Source organism: Hirundo rustica, chromosome 15 (assembly GCF_015227805.2).
Source record: "Hirundo rustica isolate bHirRus1 chromosome 15, bHirRus1.pri.v3, whole genome shotgun sequence".
In the NCBI taxonomy this organism is placed as follows: domain Eukaryota; kingdom Metazoa; phylum Chordata; class Aves; order Passeriformes; family Hirundinidae; genus Hirundo; species Hirundo rustica.
Window position 1 is genome coordinate 14,743,137 of NC_053464.1, and position 16,646 is coordinate 14,759,782.

The 16,646-nt window shown below is 50.9% G+C and overlaps 1 protein-coding gene across 1 annotated transcript in view; it reads left to right on the top strand.

The window, feature by feature from the left end:
* The window catches only part of LOC120759750 (lipase maturation factor 1), a 142,321-nt gene that overhangs the window by 28,362 nt on the left and 97,313 nt on the right, over positions 1 to 16,646 (top strand). The gene's annotated exons all lie outside the window — the stretch shown is intronic.

Here is a 16,646-nt window from a genome sequence, read left to right on the forward strand (position 1 = left end):
GTTAGAGCAGCTGCAGAGGGCACTGGCTTTATTTTTTGGGATCGTGGAATGGTTTGGGTTGGAAGGGACCTCAAAGCTCATCTCGTTCCATGGGCAGGGACATGGAACTATCCCAGGTTGCTCCAAGCCCTGTCCAACCTGGTCTCCACCTGGTTTGTGGAATTCTGCTGGATTTTAAACCTCTGTGCTTGAAGGATCTTGAGATTCCAGGCAATCTGGGCACTTTTTGTCCTGGCAGTATTTGCCAGCTGTCCCGAACTCCAGGGAAAACCCACTTGGACACAATCAGCTCCAGGGAATGTTCTGTGAGCCCAGAACCCACCTGGAAGCAGAATCCACCTGAGAAGTGGGAGATAGGAAGGTTTTCTCCCGATTTTTAGTGAGAAAGACAAGCTGGGGAGGCTCCAGTGAAAACAAAGGATCGGTGCTGGCTCCCAGAGGCTGAGCTGTTTGAATTCCCTGTGCCGTCTCCAGGTTTGGATGGAGGCAGGAGGAGAGCTGGGCAGAGCCGCCTCCAAGCCTTGCTTCCATCCAAAATTCGGGTCTGGCACGGGGGAAGAAGTTTGATTATTTTGTTTTATTTTATTTTTGTGTTTTCCTGAAGTTAAATAAACGTTGATGTGCAGAGTAACCCCTGGACGGTCACAGCAGACCAGAGGGCATCCGGGGAACTGCTGGAGTTTTTATTTTCCGTTACCTGCTGTCGTTTCCAGCCTCTGATTTATCTGTGGCTCGTTCCCATTCCGTGCCCTTTTTCTGCCCTGATCTACGTCCCATCAAAGCTTTCTGGCAGGGATTTCTGAGGATGATTCCAGCTCTTCCTATGGGAGCTCCGTTTTTCCTGGGGATAGTGAGTCCTGGTGGAAATTCTTCTGTGGAAGAACTATTGATGAAATAATTGGGATCTTGGCATTGGACATCTCAGGGCAGCTGGAAGTTGTGTGGGGAGCTCTGAGGAAGGGTGGGCCCTTTTTGAGGAATCCAACTCTTGGGATATCCTCCATCCTCTTAACTGATCTGGGGTGGGGAAGTCTGGGTGGAAGTCCGTGGATTTTGGTTGTTTTCCATCAGGAATGTTTGATGAGCAGAGAGGAAGGGTCAGGTTAAATGGCCTTGATTTTTTTTTTTTTTTGTCTTTTTTTAATCAGTGAGAGGACTGGAAAAGCTCCTGGTCTGGGGCACCTTCTCCATCTCCCTGCAGGATCCCAGCTGGAAGCAGCCACAGCATTGCAATGGAAATGGAAAAAAAAATTGATTTTCCTGCCCATTCCTCTCTGGTACTTTCTTTTGGCCATGGATTAAAAACCCATCGGTCTGAGCAATAAAATCAAGGCTTTTTTCCAGGACATTTGTCCTGTGTTCTTATCTATTCTTATCCCTTTTCTTCTTGCTGGAAGGAGGAGGAGGAATGGTGTGGGATTGTTTTTTTCCCCCCCTTCTTTTAAGTTATCTTCTGAGGGATATTTATTTGACAGCTCGATGCTACTGAAGGTTAAATATTGTTTAATTGTATTTATGCTGGCTGAGCCCCTTTCGGAATTCTCTGGGATTCTTCACAAGTCTCTCTTTTGAGGTTTATTGCGCTTTCTGTCTTCCCTTCATGAATCAAAACCGGTGGCAGTGAGAGCCAGGAGGTCAAGTTTGATCTTCCTCTAAATCCAGGCTCCTTGATCTGCCCGGAGCAGGGAACAGACTCCCTGAATGGAGCTGTCTGTGGATTTCTTCTGGAAGTTCCTTTGGCCAAAAATGTTATTTCCTTGGAATTGTTTGTGGGAGTGCGCTGGGGCTGAGCAGGTTTCTGGATCAACAGAAGGGAGGTCGGGGTTTTTGGAGCTGGTGCAGTTCTTTTTGCCTTGCCATCTTTGTGTTAGGAGGAAAACGTGTGGTAGTTGAGAGATAAATACAAATTTAGACTTCAGCGGCAGCAGAAATTGTGTGGTTTAGTGAGTTTGTGCATGTGAGGAGCGTCTTAGCAACCAGATTTTCTGTATTTCCCTGCCTCTCCTCCCTTTAAATGGGAGTAGGAGCTCATTAATGCCTGAGCACAATTAAAAATCAAGGTTGGAAGGGCCTTCATGAGCTTTCACTGCATCGTCTGAACCCTGGTTTGGGGTTAAATCAGTCCAAGATCCAACGTGCGAAAAACAGAAAGTGCTTGAGCCGCGTCCCAAAAACATCAGGGAGCTCAGGCACGGAGCTGCCCCTTTCCCTGCTGTCCCCAGCGTTTGTTTGGGGACAGGAATTTCCTGGGAGCTCTGAAATCCTTTTGTGCTCTCCCGACGTTTGTGGCATCTCTGCGCTCCGGTCCGAGCCGCTTCCTGCTGAGCGCTGTGTGGGCTGCCTCGACTTCCTGAGCTGTTCCCCCAGCCCTGGGGTGTCCCGGACTCACGCTCTCGTTCCTGGTTTTCGTGGCAGTGCTACCTAGCCAAACATTTCTGGCCACCCCCTCGCTGCACCCACCGCCTTCCCCGAAACTCCTGGAGAGCCGGGATTCATTTATTTACTTTGAGCCCGGAGAAATCATTTTCTCATGGGCTTTTTTTTTTTCCTTTTTTTTTTTTTTTTCCGTCCCCGAGCCGGGTGAAACCGCAGTGTTAAGCCATGCTCTTCCCAGCCGTCCCTGGGAAGCTGGAAGGAGCCAAGGTACATATTTGCTGGGACTCCCAGCAGATAAGTGTCGGGCTTCCCGAGCGAATTCCGAGATCTCCGCTGCACCTCGGCTCCCCTGCCCGGGCTCAGCCGCTGCTTTTTTGGCAGCTCTCCGGTGTTTTCCTCTTCTTTTTGAAGGGGTGGGCCTGGATGAATCCCAAAATCACCTGTCCTTGTTACAGCCTGGTGCGGAGAAGGCTCCAGGGTGACTTCGTTGGGGATTTTGGCTCCTGAAGGAGCCACAGGAAATGCGGAGCTTAGCTGCGCTCTCTTCTCTTTATTTCCACGTTTTTAGCCACTTCAAAACAAATTTATCTTTAATCTCTGTGCTTCTGTGGCCACTTAAGAGCGGGAGGAAAGGATTCTCGGAGTGGGTGGAAAGAGCCATGGAAAAGGTGAAGGATGAGGGGAGGAAACCTCCAGGGAAATGGTTCTTGTGGTGTTTTGGGGGACAGCATCCCTCAGGAATGCTGTTATTTTGGGAGGGAGAACGTGTGTGATGTCTGCCAGGGTGACAGCACAGCCCTTTGTCACCGATTGCCACAAGGACCCCTTTATTCCGTTAAATACAGGTTGGGAATCAGCAGGGGGAACCCCCGGGTGTAAACGCGGGACAGGGTCAGTGCCGTGCTGGATACCTCAGCCTGGAGAGACAGAAATTCCCAGAGGGACGGGGAGGGGAATGCCCAGCAGGTGTCTGAGGGGATAACGTAGAGCTGTAGCTCTTCCCATCTATCCTCTGCTAAGCTTTAAAATCCCACTTTTCGTCCCCTTTAGCACAAGGTGTAATATAAATATTTTCCATTCTCATTTACATGGCTTCTTAATAATCCTAATAACATTCCTCTGGCTCATTCAGCTTTTCAAACAGTGACCAGGGAGAGGAGGAGAAGAATTTGAAAGTCAGGGTTTGATGGTTTAGAATCAGCCCTTTAAACGCGGGCTGCAGCAGATCCAGCTGTGGGATTGATGTTCCCACGGAACGTCCCCGATGTGAGCTGGCCGTGCCCCAGGCTGGCGCTGGCCCCGGGGCCGTTCCCGCTCTCCTGCACCTCCGTGGGCACAGCACTGGGAGCTTTGTCCCAAAAGGCTCCAGGATTTCCAGGTGTTTTGTCTGTCAGAGCCTCGGGATGGGAGCTGGAAGCCGTGGGTGCTCCGAGCCTGGAGGGGTTTCAATCCCAAAGTGTCATTTGGGATTTAAAGTCACCCCCTTGAATTGGGAGTGATCCAGATCTCAGAGCAGGGATAAATCCTCATCCCTGGGTTCTCCATGGGCTGCTGGGTGTTTGATCCATGCTGTAGCTCCTTCTCTGTCGTGGAAATCCCTCCCTCATGTTTGTGTCAGCCCTAGGATGTAGCTCCAGTGGTGATTTCATCTCTTTTTTTTTAACTTATGTTAGAAGAAAGTCACTGGATGGTGATATCTGCCCCTCCAGGAGCAGGGAGAGCTCAGGGATCTGCAGGGAAAACGCTCCAGAGATGGTTAATCAGGGGAATTTGGCCAGGACATTCTGGCACACAGCTTGGACAGTTCAAATAATTTATTAGAATATTTTCCCATCTGTTTGTCATTATTAAATATGAAGGACTGGTGTTGCACAATCGTACCTTTTTTTGGATTTACGGCCAGGAGAAATCGGTGGAGGTTTTTATTGAGTACCTTTTAACTCTCTGACTCAGTCACAGACAGCATTTTGAACTTCCCCTTGGTGAGGTTTTAAAGTGAAACGAAATGACAGCAGCTCCCAGCACGTGCTGCTCTTTCAGGGTCAGCACTTTCTCCTTGGACAATTATCCTGTACGGGAACACCTCGAAGTGTTTGATTTCATTTTTGAGTCCTGGGATGCCACGGATGCTGAAAACTCCCCTCTCTGCAGATGCATCAGGAAGAGGATCTGGGCTCTTCTGTGGAAATGCAGTTTTTGGGAAGCTTTGCTGTGCTCTCTTTATTTTTAGAAAACTTCAAAAAAACATTTTATCTTTAATATCTGTGCTTATGTGGTCACTTGGAGTGTGACACTCTCACTTTATAAAGGGTTGATCTCTTAAATCCTTTTCTAGCCCAGCTGAGATTTTGGAGTTAGATTATTTTTAGGGTCCCTTCCAGCCCAAATCATTGTGATCCTATAAAAAAAGAGTGGGTTTTTTTGTGCATAAAACCCAATCCCACTTAAAAACTGGCTGGTTAATAATTATTTTACCAAATAACAGATAATTTTCAGTTTGGATTTGGTTCCCTTCTCGCATCCTCTTCCACTCAGGGGTGTCACTGGGGTGCCACCCGTGGCCTCAGGTGGTTGATAAATCACCGGGATAAGCAGTGCTGGTGTTCCAGCTGCCTTCCCACATGGTTCCAGTTAGGGAATTCCAGCCCCGAGCCTCCCTGACAAGTTCCCCATCAATGATTGAGCGTTTGCATCAAAGCCTGGGCAGTGATTTCTGCCGAGAAATTGAATTCGTTCTTGGAGCAAAGAGGTGCTGCCATCCGCCTGAAACTGCAGGATTAAAGCAGAATATTTTCCCAGGTTTTGGGGTATTTTGTCTGGAGAATCCCTGAGCTTTACCCTCTTTTTACAGCTTCACAATTCCAGGTTAGTTTTATGTTGCTGTACACTCTCAAAACTGATTTTTTTTTTTTTTTCTTTTTTTTTTGCTGGATCCTTCTGTTCTGGGGCACATCCGATGATGATCTCGATGCTCCCTCCCACCCCGAAAGCAGTGCGGGATTTTTCAGCCTGATTTAATAAGTGCAGAGTGAGGACTGAAATCATTCATCTGGTTCATTTTAGGCACTGAAGTCATTTGGATTCCTTACAGGGCGAACAAGTTTTGTGGTGCTGGGACATCTGCGAGGAGCTGTTTAATATCACTTGTCACTGCCCTGGCCCATTGCTGTTTTCATGTGGTCGATTCCAGCGGTTTCCAGCCAAATGTAAAAAGCCGCTCCTCCAAATGAGAAGCAAAAATCCTTAATTATACGGCGGGGAATGCGCTCACAAGTGGCCGTGATGTCACCGGCGTGGCAAAGCCACCACCCAGGCTGCCGGCGGGGAAATCTTGGGCTGAGCGTTTCCACGGAGCTGCTGGGCCCTTCCAGCTGGCAGCAGCGCTCAGGGAATGGGAATTTTGGGGGGATTTCTGGGGGGAAATCACACTGCTTTGCTGCTCCCCTGGTCTTTTTACCGGGAAGGCTCCAGCAGGGCTGGAGGAGGGGATCTTTGGAGCTGCCCTAGGTGGGTTTTTGCTGGGTTATCCAACCTCCAGGAGCTGTGAAAGTGAGGCTGGCACAGATTCCCAGAGAAGCTGTGGCTGCCCCTGGATCCCTGGCAGTGTCCAAGGCCGGGTTGGACGGGGCTTGGAGCATCCTGGGACAGTGGAAGGTGTCCCTGCCCCATGGAAAGGAGGTGGAATGAGCTGTCCCTTCCCACCCAAACCATCCCAGGATTCTCTGAGCTTAGAATTCCCACTGCACTCTGTGTTACTTCATGAAACAATTGCTGCACTGGTTCTTTTGGGGGTTTTTGGTGGGTTTTTTTTAGATCACCAGGTTGATTTTCTGCCTTGGCCCATAATCCAGGTGTCTGACCATCAGCATTTCTGCCTCTGCGTGTGTTTGCTCCTCTCTGCGCTGTGCAGGGAGAGAACAACTTCCTTACCCATCTGATCTTTTGCCATTTGTCCCATAATCACCAAAAAGCCGCTGCTTCCTCCTCCGTCCCCTCAGATCTCTTTAAAATCAGCTTCTGAAAGCAGCTCCTTTGATTTCCTGAGATCCACGTTTGGTCTCCTCCCTCCTGCTCCCCCTTCCTTTGTTCCTGGAGGTTCCTGGAGGTTCAGGCTGTGGGTGTTGGGGTCGCTTTGGTCACCTCTGAGCTCATGGTGTTGCAAAAGGCCTGGATGAGAGCAGCCCTGGATCGCAGCAGATTTCCTGCCCCGACGCTTCCTTGGAGCTGGTTGAGTTCCGTGAGGGGTGGGGCCGAATGGAGACTCCTGTTTGCTTTTGTTGGGATGGAGGGGTGTCCTGAAGGACCTGGCAATACCCATTCTCTTATTTAACTGTAGTCCTGAAAAATACCCTTGAGTGTGGACAGAGCAAATCCCCTTTTAGAATCAGGAAAATTATATTTATAGATACCGGAGTGGTTTTGATTCTAGTTTAAATAGGATTGTTTGTTGTGGTTTGGTCAGTTTGGGGATTCATTTTATTTTTTTTAAGGTTTTGGGTGTAAAAGATGGTGCAGGAATCCTGGAATCATTCAGATTGGGAAAGACCTCCAAGACTATTCAGTCCTCACCTTGTCCCCAGAGCACAATTACAGCTTCGGGCAATGAGGTCCCATCCTCCCAGTTTGCTCTCCTCAATTTGCTGTTTATACTTTTTGGGCCCGAAGCTGCCACGGTATCCTTGGTTTTGAGGCTGGAAAAGGATTGTTTTGTCTGAGCTGTGAGGAGAACCTGCTAACGCTTTACATGAAGTTCAGAGTTAAGTACCAGTGCAGTGCCAAATCTGGAAAATCTGAAAGCTAAAACTTTGAGGGCGAACAGCTGCTGCCGGGTTCCGAAGCTGCCAGAGAAGAAGAAAGATTTAACACCCAGCAAAACACCTGTTTGGAGCAGTTCAGCTCCTCGGGCGCATGGCAGGGGGCCTGGCCGGGAGGAGCAGATGGAATGAGCCTGGCAGGTTGTGCAAAAAGCTGGGAATCGCTGTGGGATGAGCGGGAACGCGCTGCCCTGTCCTGGTGCGGTGCTGAGGCCGTGCTGTGGGATTTCAGCTTTTCTGTTTCTGCTGCGTTTGTAGCGGATTTGTAGCTACGATCTCCTGCTGCTGGTGGTGTCACTTGTCCTGGGCCTCTCCTGCCTGGCTGTTCCTGTTTCTCAGCCAGGCTCTTCCAGCTCTTCCCATTTCATTTATTCCATGGGCTGCGTGTCCCACAAGCTCTGCTCTTCTTCAGGTTGGACACCAGGAGGAATTTCCCCATGGAAAGAGTGCTTGGGCACTGATGGGGCTGCCCAGGGAGGTTTGGAGTGCCCATCCCTGGAGGTGTCCAAGGAATTCCTGGAGGTGGCACTCAGAGCGGGGCTGGGGACAAGGTGGGGATGGGCACAGCTGGGAGTGGATGGTCCTGGGGGGCTTTTCCAACCTCAGGGATTCTGGGATTTTGTGATCTTGCTTTAAAAAACTTGGCAATCCTGGAGGTCTTTCCCAGCTTTTATGATCCTGGCCTTGCGTGATTTCCATCAGAAAAGGTGAACTGGGCTGGGTGAGTGTCAGGGCTGGGGATCTCCTTCCTTGAGGCTCTGAGATTGCCGAGTTAATTGGAATCGTTTCAAAGCAGAGAGCTGGATCCTGGTCTCCCATAATTTGGGAAGACGTGGCCTGCAGTTAGATGGGAAGTGTTGGACTCGATGACCTTGGAGGGCTTTTCCAGCTTAAATCCTCCCGGGATTCTGCCCCTTTCTTTGTGGCCAGCCTCACCCCGGCTGTCTCTGAGTTAGGGGGAAATCCTGGGGATGCTCTGCCCTCTCTGGGCTCTGAGCCATTCCTGGGGCTTGTTCCCCTCACTCCCTGGGATTTGAGGCACAGGCCGTGTGAGGATTTTCAGGGATGGTCGAGGTGTTGAGAATTCCAGGATGGTTTGGATTGGGAGGCTCCTTAAACCCACGCAGTTCCAACCCCAACACCTTCCACTGTCCCAAGCTGCTCCCAGCCCCGTCCAACCTGGCCTTGGACACTTCCTGGGATGGAGCAGCTGCAAATTCTCTGGCCAGGAGGATTTCAGGGAATGCTGTTTCCCATCTCCGGGGACATCTCACCCTCCCTGACCAGTGCAGGCACCTTCTCCTCACCCTGAGGCCAAGCTGGAGAGCTCCTGCTGCCCCTGGAGTTCCTAGGAGCAGGGCTGAAACTTATTTTCCTTCCTTGAAGACAGAGTAATTAAATCCAGTATGTACAGATCCCTCAAATTGACAGCCGCCCACAGAGCTAAAAACAGGAAATCCATTAACTTCATTATTTAAAAAATAAAATAAAAATCCTCCCAACTGATTCCTCTGTCACTTAAAGTTCTGCATGGAAGGAGGGCTAATTTAACGCTGCATTAACTCCCTGTTATCACCCTCCTGTTACCTAAGTAGTTCCTAATGACTACCCTGGAGAGCACTTGGAAGCTTTTAAAAGTTTTTATGCTAAATTTTATTTTATTTTTTTTTCCCCCTCTCTGGGTAGTTTGTACTTTAAGAACAAAAGTTCCTGCTGATGTTCTCCCAAATCTTCCAACGACAGCCAGAACTTTTCTGGTGGCTGCAGGAATGCGGAGTGTCCCCAGGCTGAGGTGACTTCAGGCGAAGGAGAAACGGGAAATATTTAATGGTGGTGGTTGGAGATGGGTTTGGCTGTGGGAAGCTGGGTCAGGTCTTGGGTTTGTGGTGTCCTGGTGTTGGGATGGAGGGCAGGGATTAGCAGCTCCGCCCAGGACGTTGTCCAAAGGGGATTCTGAGCTTCAGCAAAGAGTTTTGGCTCTCAGAGCCCTTAGGAGCCTCTGTGAGAGGTGTCCCTTTGTTTTGGGGCCTGGGAGTGAGGGGCTCTGCTGAAGGAGAAACAATAAATCACGGCCTCTCCTCGCTGTCTTCTCCTCACAGATCTGATGGCCAAAATCTTCCTTTTTTATTCGTTTATCCTTTCTGTGCCTTGGCCCAGCTCCGCTTCTCAAAGCAGCACCTCAGAATTTGGCAGGGAGGGGTTTTTTTGGGGGGGTGACCTCAAAATGAATCATCCTTGTTGCTCTGCAGCGGTTCTGAGTCATAAAGTTGAAGCTTTCTGCTTTGTCTCGGTCAGGAAGGGAGCTTCGCTGTGCAAGTGCCCGGGCTTTGCTTTCCCACTGGCTGGAAAACCGGAATTCTTTCAGTATTAATCCTCACACGTGTCCCCCGTTGATGGAGGGGATTCGGAGCTGCTCCTTGAGGTTATTGACAGGAATTTGATGTTTGCAAGTTGTGATTGTTGGTCTCTCCATTGGGAGCCACCACAAATCCTGTCCAGTTAGAGAGAGACTGGGAAAACTCGACGTGAGCCAGAGCATTTCTTGTCTTCGTGCCTCTGTTTGTTTCTACTGATATTGGGAAGCTGGGGAGTGGAGGGAGGGAGTCTGGGAGGGTTTTTGTCCTTCTGGAAAAGGGAAAATGGCTGGGAAAACCAGCTTGTTCCAACAGGTGGTAACTGGGACCTGTGAGAGCCAAACCCAGCTGGAACTGGGGTGGTTCTGGTTTGAGTGGGACTGATGTTCCAGGCTGGAGATAAACGTGGTGTTTGTGGTGAGCTGGCAGGAACAGGATGTGGGGCATTGCTGGGATTCTGGCTGGTTTTTGACTGGATGTGCGGTCCAGGCAGCTCTTTTTGGGATGGAGCTTTACTTCCCTTTGAGGAGGTTGTTGAAGGATGGAAGGATCCACAGGGAACATCCGGTCCCACCCCAACAATCCCACCCCGGGAGCATTGTCCAAACCCTCCTGGAGCTCTGGCAGCCTCAGGGCCGTGCCCTTTTCCCAATATCCCACCAACACTTCCCTGCCCCAGCTCCAACCGCTGGCCAGGGAGAGGAGGAGAAGAACTTGAAAGTCAGGGTTTGATGGTTTAAGAATCAGCCCTTTAAACGCGGGCTGCAGCAGATCCAGCTGTGGGATTGATGTTCCCACGGAACGTCCCCGATGTGAGCTGGCCGTGCCCCAGGCTGGCGCTGGCCCCGGGGCCGTTCCCGCTCTCCTGCACCTCCGTGGGCACAGCACTGGGAGCTTTGTCCCAAAAGGCTCCAGGATTTCCAGGTGTTTTGGCTGTCAGAGCCTCGGGATGGGAGCTGGAAGCCGTGGGTGCTCCGAGCCTGGAGGGGTTTCAATCCCAAAGTGTCATTTGGGATTTAAAGTCACATTTTTATCACATTGAAAGGAGTGATCCAGACCCTGGAGCAGGGATAAATCCCGTGGTCCCCAGCACAGCTCAGATATTCCCAACAGGTGCCTTAAGGCTGGAGCTGAAACCAAACCACGCTGGGTTTCGGGGAGGTGGGCTCGGGAGCAGGTCTAATTCCAGGGAAAGTCAGTCTGGATTGGATCTCCCTCCCCGTGGCTGCTGGGCTGTCTGACACACAATATCCACAGGGAGACAGCTGCGCTGGGAGCTGGAAAATCTGGATCTGTTGGAGCAGCATTTGTCTGTGCCCTGCAAACGTGCTCCGTGTAAATTTGGTGTGTGGGCGTTTCTGTGCAGAGAGGAACAACTGGCTGCTCTCACCTCATCCCGTGTTTTAGGAAGGGGGATTAATAAGGATTAATTACGTGAGCTCTTTCTAGCATAGCCAGGTGTGAGGGTTGATTTTGGCCAGGTGATTTTTTTTTAGTCGGAAAAACAGAAAATAAGAAAATTCACTATCTCTGGACCTAATATTTTATCTTCTGGAGGCTTTCAGCCCTTCCCTCCCTCGCTGCTTTCTCCCCGATTGTCCAACAGGTTTGGGGTGAGGAGATTTGGGGAAAGGATTGTGCTGAGTGCTCTGCAGCCATGGCCAGGCTGTGGTAACTTGGGGTGGTGAATTTATTTATGGTAAATAATAATAAAAAAATTAATAATTATGGTAAATAATAAATAAAAAACGGTACATCACCTGACCTCGAACTGCCAATACAAACCCTCTATTGCATGAGGGGTTCGAGCACTCGAAAGAGGCAAAACACTCGAAAACCCTGAAAGGAAATAGGGGAAAGCGAATTTAGGTTTGGGGTTTGCTTCTTCCCTTCCCACCTCCCCTTTGGCACATCCTCCCTGCTCCTCCTCCTCCTCCCCTGCCCCAGCAGAGACTTCTGGAAAATCCCAAACCCTGGATTTTGCCGCACCGAGTTCCGAGGGCGTCCCAAACTCTCGGAGCGCGTGTGGGGCGGGCGCAGCCGCCATTGGCCGTTGATTTTATTCCCTTTTCTTTTTTTTTTTTTTTTTTTTTTGTTTTTTTTTTGTTTTTCCCCCGAAAAAAAAAAAAGAAAAAAAAACCCCAGCCCGTGGCTCCCTCTCCGGCTGTGCCAGAGATAACAATGAGGGGCTTTGTGCTGCCCTGCAGCTGCTGAAATTTGACGAGATCCAAGTGAGGAAAACAGGAGCAGGTGGGTCAACAACGTGACCCTTTCGTTCCCAGCAGTATCAGTGAGCCCCGGGATGTGGAGCCCGGGGATAAGGATGCGTTGGTTGGAGCTTGGAGGGTGGGAATTGTCTCCTGGAGAGAGCCCTGGTGGGGTTTGCTGCTGTTTATGGGATGGGTTTCACCCCCAGAGCTGCAGGAGTGGGGGAGTGTTACTGGGGGAGATCGTTGCTCCCTTCCTTCCCAGGTCGTTCGTTGGTTTTTTGGGATGCTCCGTGGCTTCCACGTGGATGCTCCTGAAGCTCCCAGTGGCCGATATCTGCCTTCCCAGCCCACGGCCCCAAAGTGGGGCTGTCCCAAATGCGGCTGCTCCGTCCCTGGCAGTGTCCCAGGCCGGGCTGGATGGGGCTTGGAGCATCCTGGGACACTGGAAGTGTCCCTGCCATGGCAGGGGTGGCACTGGGTGGGCTTTAGGATCCCTTCCAACCCAAACCATTCCATGATTCTATCCCAGTTTCTTCTCTGAGTCCCCCCAGGTCATGGAGACGACTCCTTCATGCCTGTGTTTTCTGCTGCCCTTCCAAATGTCAGGAGTGGGAATTGCTGCAGTCGGAGGAGGGTTTGGGATGTGATTCCCAGAGAGTTCGGTGCACAGGGAGGACCTGGCCGTGTTCACCTCCTGACACTGCCGCATCGGCAAAGGCATCCCACTGTGGGATCCGGGAATGGCTCGGGTTGGGAGGGACCTTAAATCATCACCCTCCTCACCTTCATCACCGCTCCCATGTGAGAGCAGCAAGAGGAGGGCGAAAGCCAGCAGAGAAATCCTGGAGTCGGTGAGGAACCCTGGAGAAATCCTGGAGTTAGGAGAGGGTCAGTGAGGAACCCTGGAGAAATCCTGGAGTTAAGGAGCTGAGAGGGTCAGTGAGGAGCCCTGGAGAAATCCTGGAGTTAGGAGAGGGTCACTGAGGAATCCTGGAGAAATCCTGGAGTTAGGAGAGGGTCAGTGAGGAACCCTGGAGAAATCCTGGAGTTTAGGGAAGGTCAGTGAGGAACCCTGGAGAAATCCTGGAGTTTAGGGAGGGTCAGTGAGGAACCCTGGAGAAATCCTGGAGTTTAGGGAAGGTCAGTGAGGAACCCTGGAGAAATCCTGGAGTTTAGGGAGGGTCAGTGAGGAACCCTGGAGAAATCCTGGAGTTTAGGGAAGGTCAGTGAGGAACCCTGGAGAAATCCTGGAGTTTAGGGAGGGTCAGTGAGGAACCCTGGAGAAATCCTAGAGTTAGGAGAGGGTCAGTGAGGAATCCTGGAGAAATCCTGGAGTTTTAGGGAGGGTCAGTGAGGAACCCTGGAGAAATCCTGGAGTTAGGAGAGGGTCAGTGAGGAATCCTGGAGAAATCCTGGAGTTTAGGGAAGGTCACTGAGGAACCCTGGAGAAATCCTGAAGTTTAGGGAGGGTCAGTGAGGAACCCTGTAGAAATCCTAGAGTTAGGAGAGGGTCAGAGAGGAACCCTGGCGAAATCCTGGAGTTAGGAGAGGGTCAGTGAAGAACCCTGTAGAAATCCTGGAGTTTAGGGAGGGTCACTGAGGATCCAGCTGCTCCTCGGGGCTGCCCTGCGGGGTGGGGTGGCCTGGCTGATCCCTTCAGGTGTCACGGAGTGTTTGGACGGCCTTCGGAGGTGACAACACTCTAACCTCAGCAGGGACCTGGCTCCAGCCTCAGACCTGTCTGGGAATCCAAAGGATTTGGAGCCTGGGGCTTTCAGGGCAGATGTGAACAACTGCGTGTGAGTCAGCGGGGAGGAACGGGAGGTTCTGCCGATGGATTTGGTAATCTTGGGCCTGGTATCATCTTACAGCCCAGTGAGGGTGAGCTGCAGCCCAGCTCCCCCCTCGTCCGCCGAGCTGTGGAGTCACTTGCGGTGTTCAACGTGTTCGTATCCTCAAATCCTCCCGACTGAGCTGGAATTTTCACAGGAGCATCTGGGATAATGCCACCACCCGCAGTGGGACGGGGGTGGTCACAGAGCTGCACCCAGCAGCGTTTTGTTTGCACGAGATGAAGCCCGAGAGAGGAGTGGGCTCGGGGGTCTTGGAGGTCTTCTCCAAGCTTAGCGTTTTTCTAGGAATGACAGATTAGGGTCAGGATGAGTCCGTGCTGGATGGAGAAGAGTTTGGGGACACAGCTTTGGCCTGGAGAGGTCCAGGGTAGGGATGGATGGATGAGATGGATGGATGGATGGATGGACGAGGGTTGGAGGGATGGGATGGATGGATTGGATGGAGGGATGAGGAATAGAGGGGTGGGATCGATGAGGGATAGATGGATGGATGGATGGATGGACGAGGGTTGGAGGGATGGGATGGATGGATTGGATGGAGGGATGAGGAATAGAGGGGTGGGATCGATGAGGGATGGATGGATGGATGAGGAATGGATGGGTGGATGGGATGGATGGATGGGATGGATGGATGAGGGTTGGATGGATGGAATGGATGATGGATGGATGAGGGTTGGATGGATGGATTGGATGGATGGATGAAGAATGGAGGGGTGGAATGGATGAGGGATGGATGGGATGGATGATGGATGGATGGATGAGGAATGGAGGCGTGAGATGGGTGGATGGGATGGATGGATGGATGGATGATGGCTGGATGGATGAGGGTTGGATGGATGGGATGGATGGATGGAATGGATGATGGATGGATGAGGGTTGGAGGGATGGGTGGATGGGATGGATGATGGATGGATGATGGATGGATGGATGGACAGATGCTGGGAAGAAGCACAGTGGGCGATGTATCCCAGAAAACTGATCCCACGTGGCCAGCTGTGGCGACTCCGTCCTTCCGGAAAGGGGGCTGTGAACAAATCAGAGCTCCTCTGATTTATGTATTTATTTATTATTTACTTATCTCTCCCAGCTCATCTGCCCCTACACCCGGTTTTACAGGACCCTGTGAGGAGCCCCGAGGCAGGAGCACAGCCCCACGTGCCACGCCTGCCCTCAGCAGGGAGCGTCCAGAGCCGGGCAGGATTTACCCCAAACTGGGGGATTTTGGGGGCTCAGACTCCTGCCCCGGCCCCTGAGCGGAGTTCATCCTCGGCCGCGCTCGTGGTTAAACCCGGCTTGGGGCCGGCTTATCTGCGGAGCGGCCGGAGATGCCAGAGCCCTGTCCCGGCAGCTGGCAGCGCTGTTTACTCCGTGCCGGCCGGTGCCAGCATTCCAACCCGTCCCTTTGGGATAAAAGCACAGGTGCAAGGCTGAGCTGGTGGTCCAGGGAAAGCTTGGATCCCCCTGGAGCCACGGGATGCGCAGGAATTGTCCCGCAGGATCGCAGCATTTCCCGGGGATCGGGGTTGGAAATAAAGCGGGGAATGCTGCGGGTGTGCCCGGCGGGGTGAGGGGATGGATGCGCTGGGATGCGGGAGTTGGGATCAGGGTGCTGATTACCATATGAAAACAGGGATAACAGTGGGATTCTTGTGCCGGCAGCAGGAATGAGGGAGATCTACGACCCTCTTGGTGCCAGTCAGCCCCGGAGCCGCGTTCAGGCACAATTAACCTTTCACTTTTGGGATGAGCCGCTGCTTTCCTGCTGCAGCTGCTTTTGGGACAATATTCCTTACTTCTCCTCCCAGGAACGTTAATTTGGGCATCTGGGGTGGTGGGGGGCTGTGCTGGGAACCAAAGGATGTGTGGAGGGAGGAGGGGGAGTTTTTTAGTGGCTTTGATGTGTAATAATCCGAGTTTTAAATTAATTTAAATAATTAATTTAAATTAAATAATCCGAGTTCTGATTCAAGGGGGTTTTGCACATCAAGATTAAAAAAAAAAAAAAAAATTAAAAAAAATAGAAAAGGAGGTTTCACGACTGGTATTGGAAATATTTTAAAGCAAAATCGAAGTGGGTTTTCTTGTGTGACAGCATCAAATCAGGGGCTGGAAAAATCTTGGGGTGTGGGGGATCAGGGGGCTGAAGCTGGAGGTGGTGGATGGCTTTGGAATAGGTTTGGAATTTTTCCCCGCCTGTTTGGACTGGGTAAAGGGAATTGTTAAGGCTCAAGCTGGTGAAGTGCCTGGAGAAACCTTGGGAAGGAGCAGGATCCATGGGCACTGCCTGGTTTAATTTATGTAGCTGAGAATATCAGCGCCTTAACTTGGCTCCACCAAGGAATTTTCAGGAATTCTCCTCACCAATATGAGGAAAATTGCCTCTTTTTTTTTTTTAATTATTATTATTTTTTCATGGTTTCAGAGTACAATTCTATCACACAGAAATAGTTGATAATCGGAATAATCGGAGGTGGGACAAAGCCGGAGCAGTTTTGTTTTGGCAGGGATGAATTGGTGCTTCCAGACGTGGTGGGGGTTGGACTTCACCTGTCACAACAGAGCTGTGTGTTCCGCCTCTCCTGGAATTTCCATGCCAATATTTTGAGACTGGGATGGAGGAGAAAATGCAAAATACAGGTTTGCATGGATTAGGAGGAGTCTGTCTGCTCCAGAAGATCCAGGGAGTGGATTCACGGTGGGATCCCGAGGCCCTGCTTTGAGCTCAGTCCAGGGCAATTTGGTTAAATCCAGGGATGTGTAAAATCCAGTAACTGGTAGAAGTGGCCTAATGGACAATTTTGGTACCATTTTGATTTTTTTTTTTTTTTTTTTTTGTGATTAAAATTCCAAGTTTCTCGTTGCACCGAATGTCGATTCAGGATCTTAATCTCTATTTTTTTGAAGGTAAAACTGCCCCATTTTGGCACAAATCCAGCCCACTCCATGGCGCTGCTGGATCCATCCGTGACTGGAGGATCAGTGGCGCTGCTCCCGTGCCACTTCCCTGGGCGCTTAAATCTCTTCTTTTTTTCCCTGCTT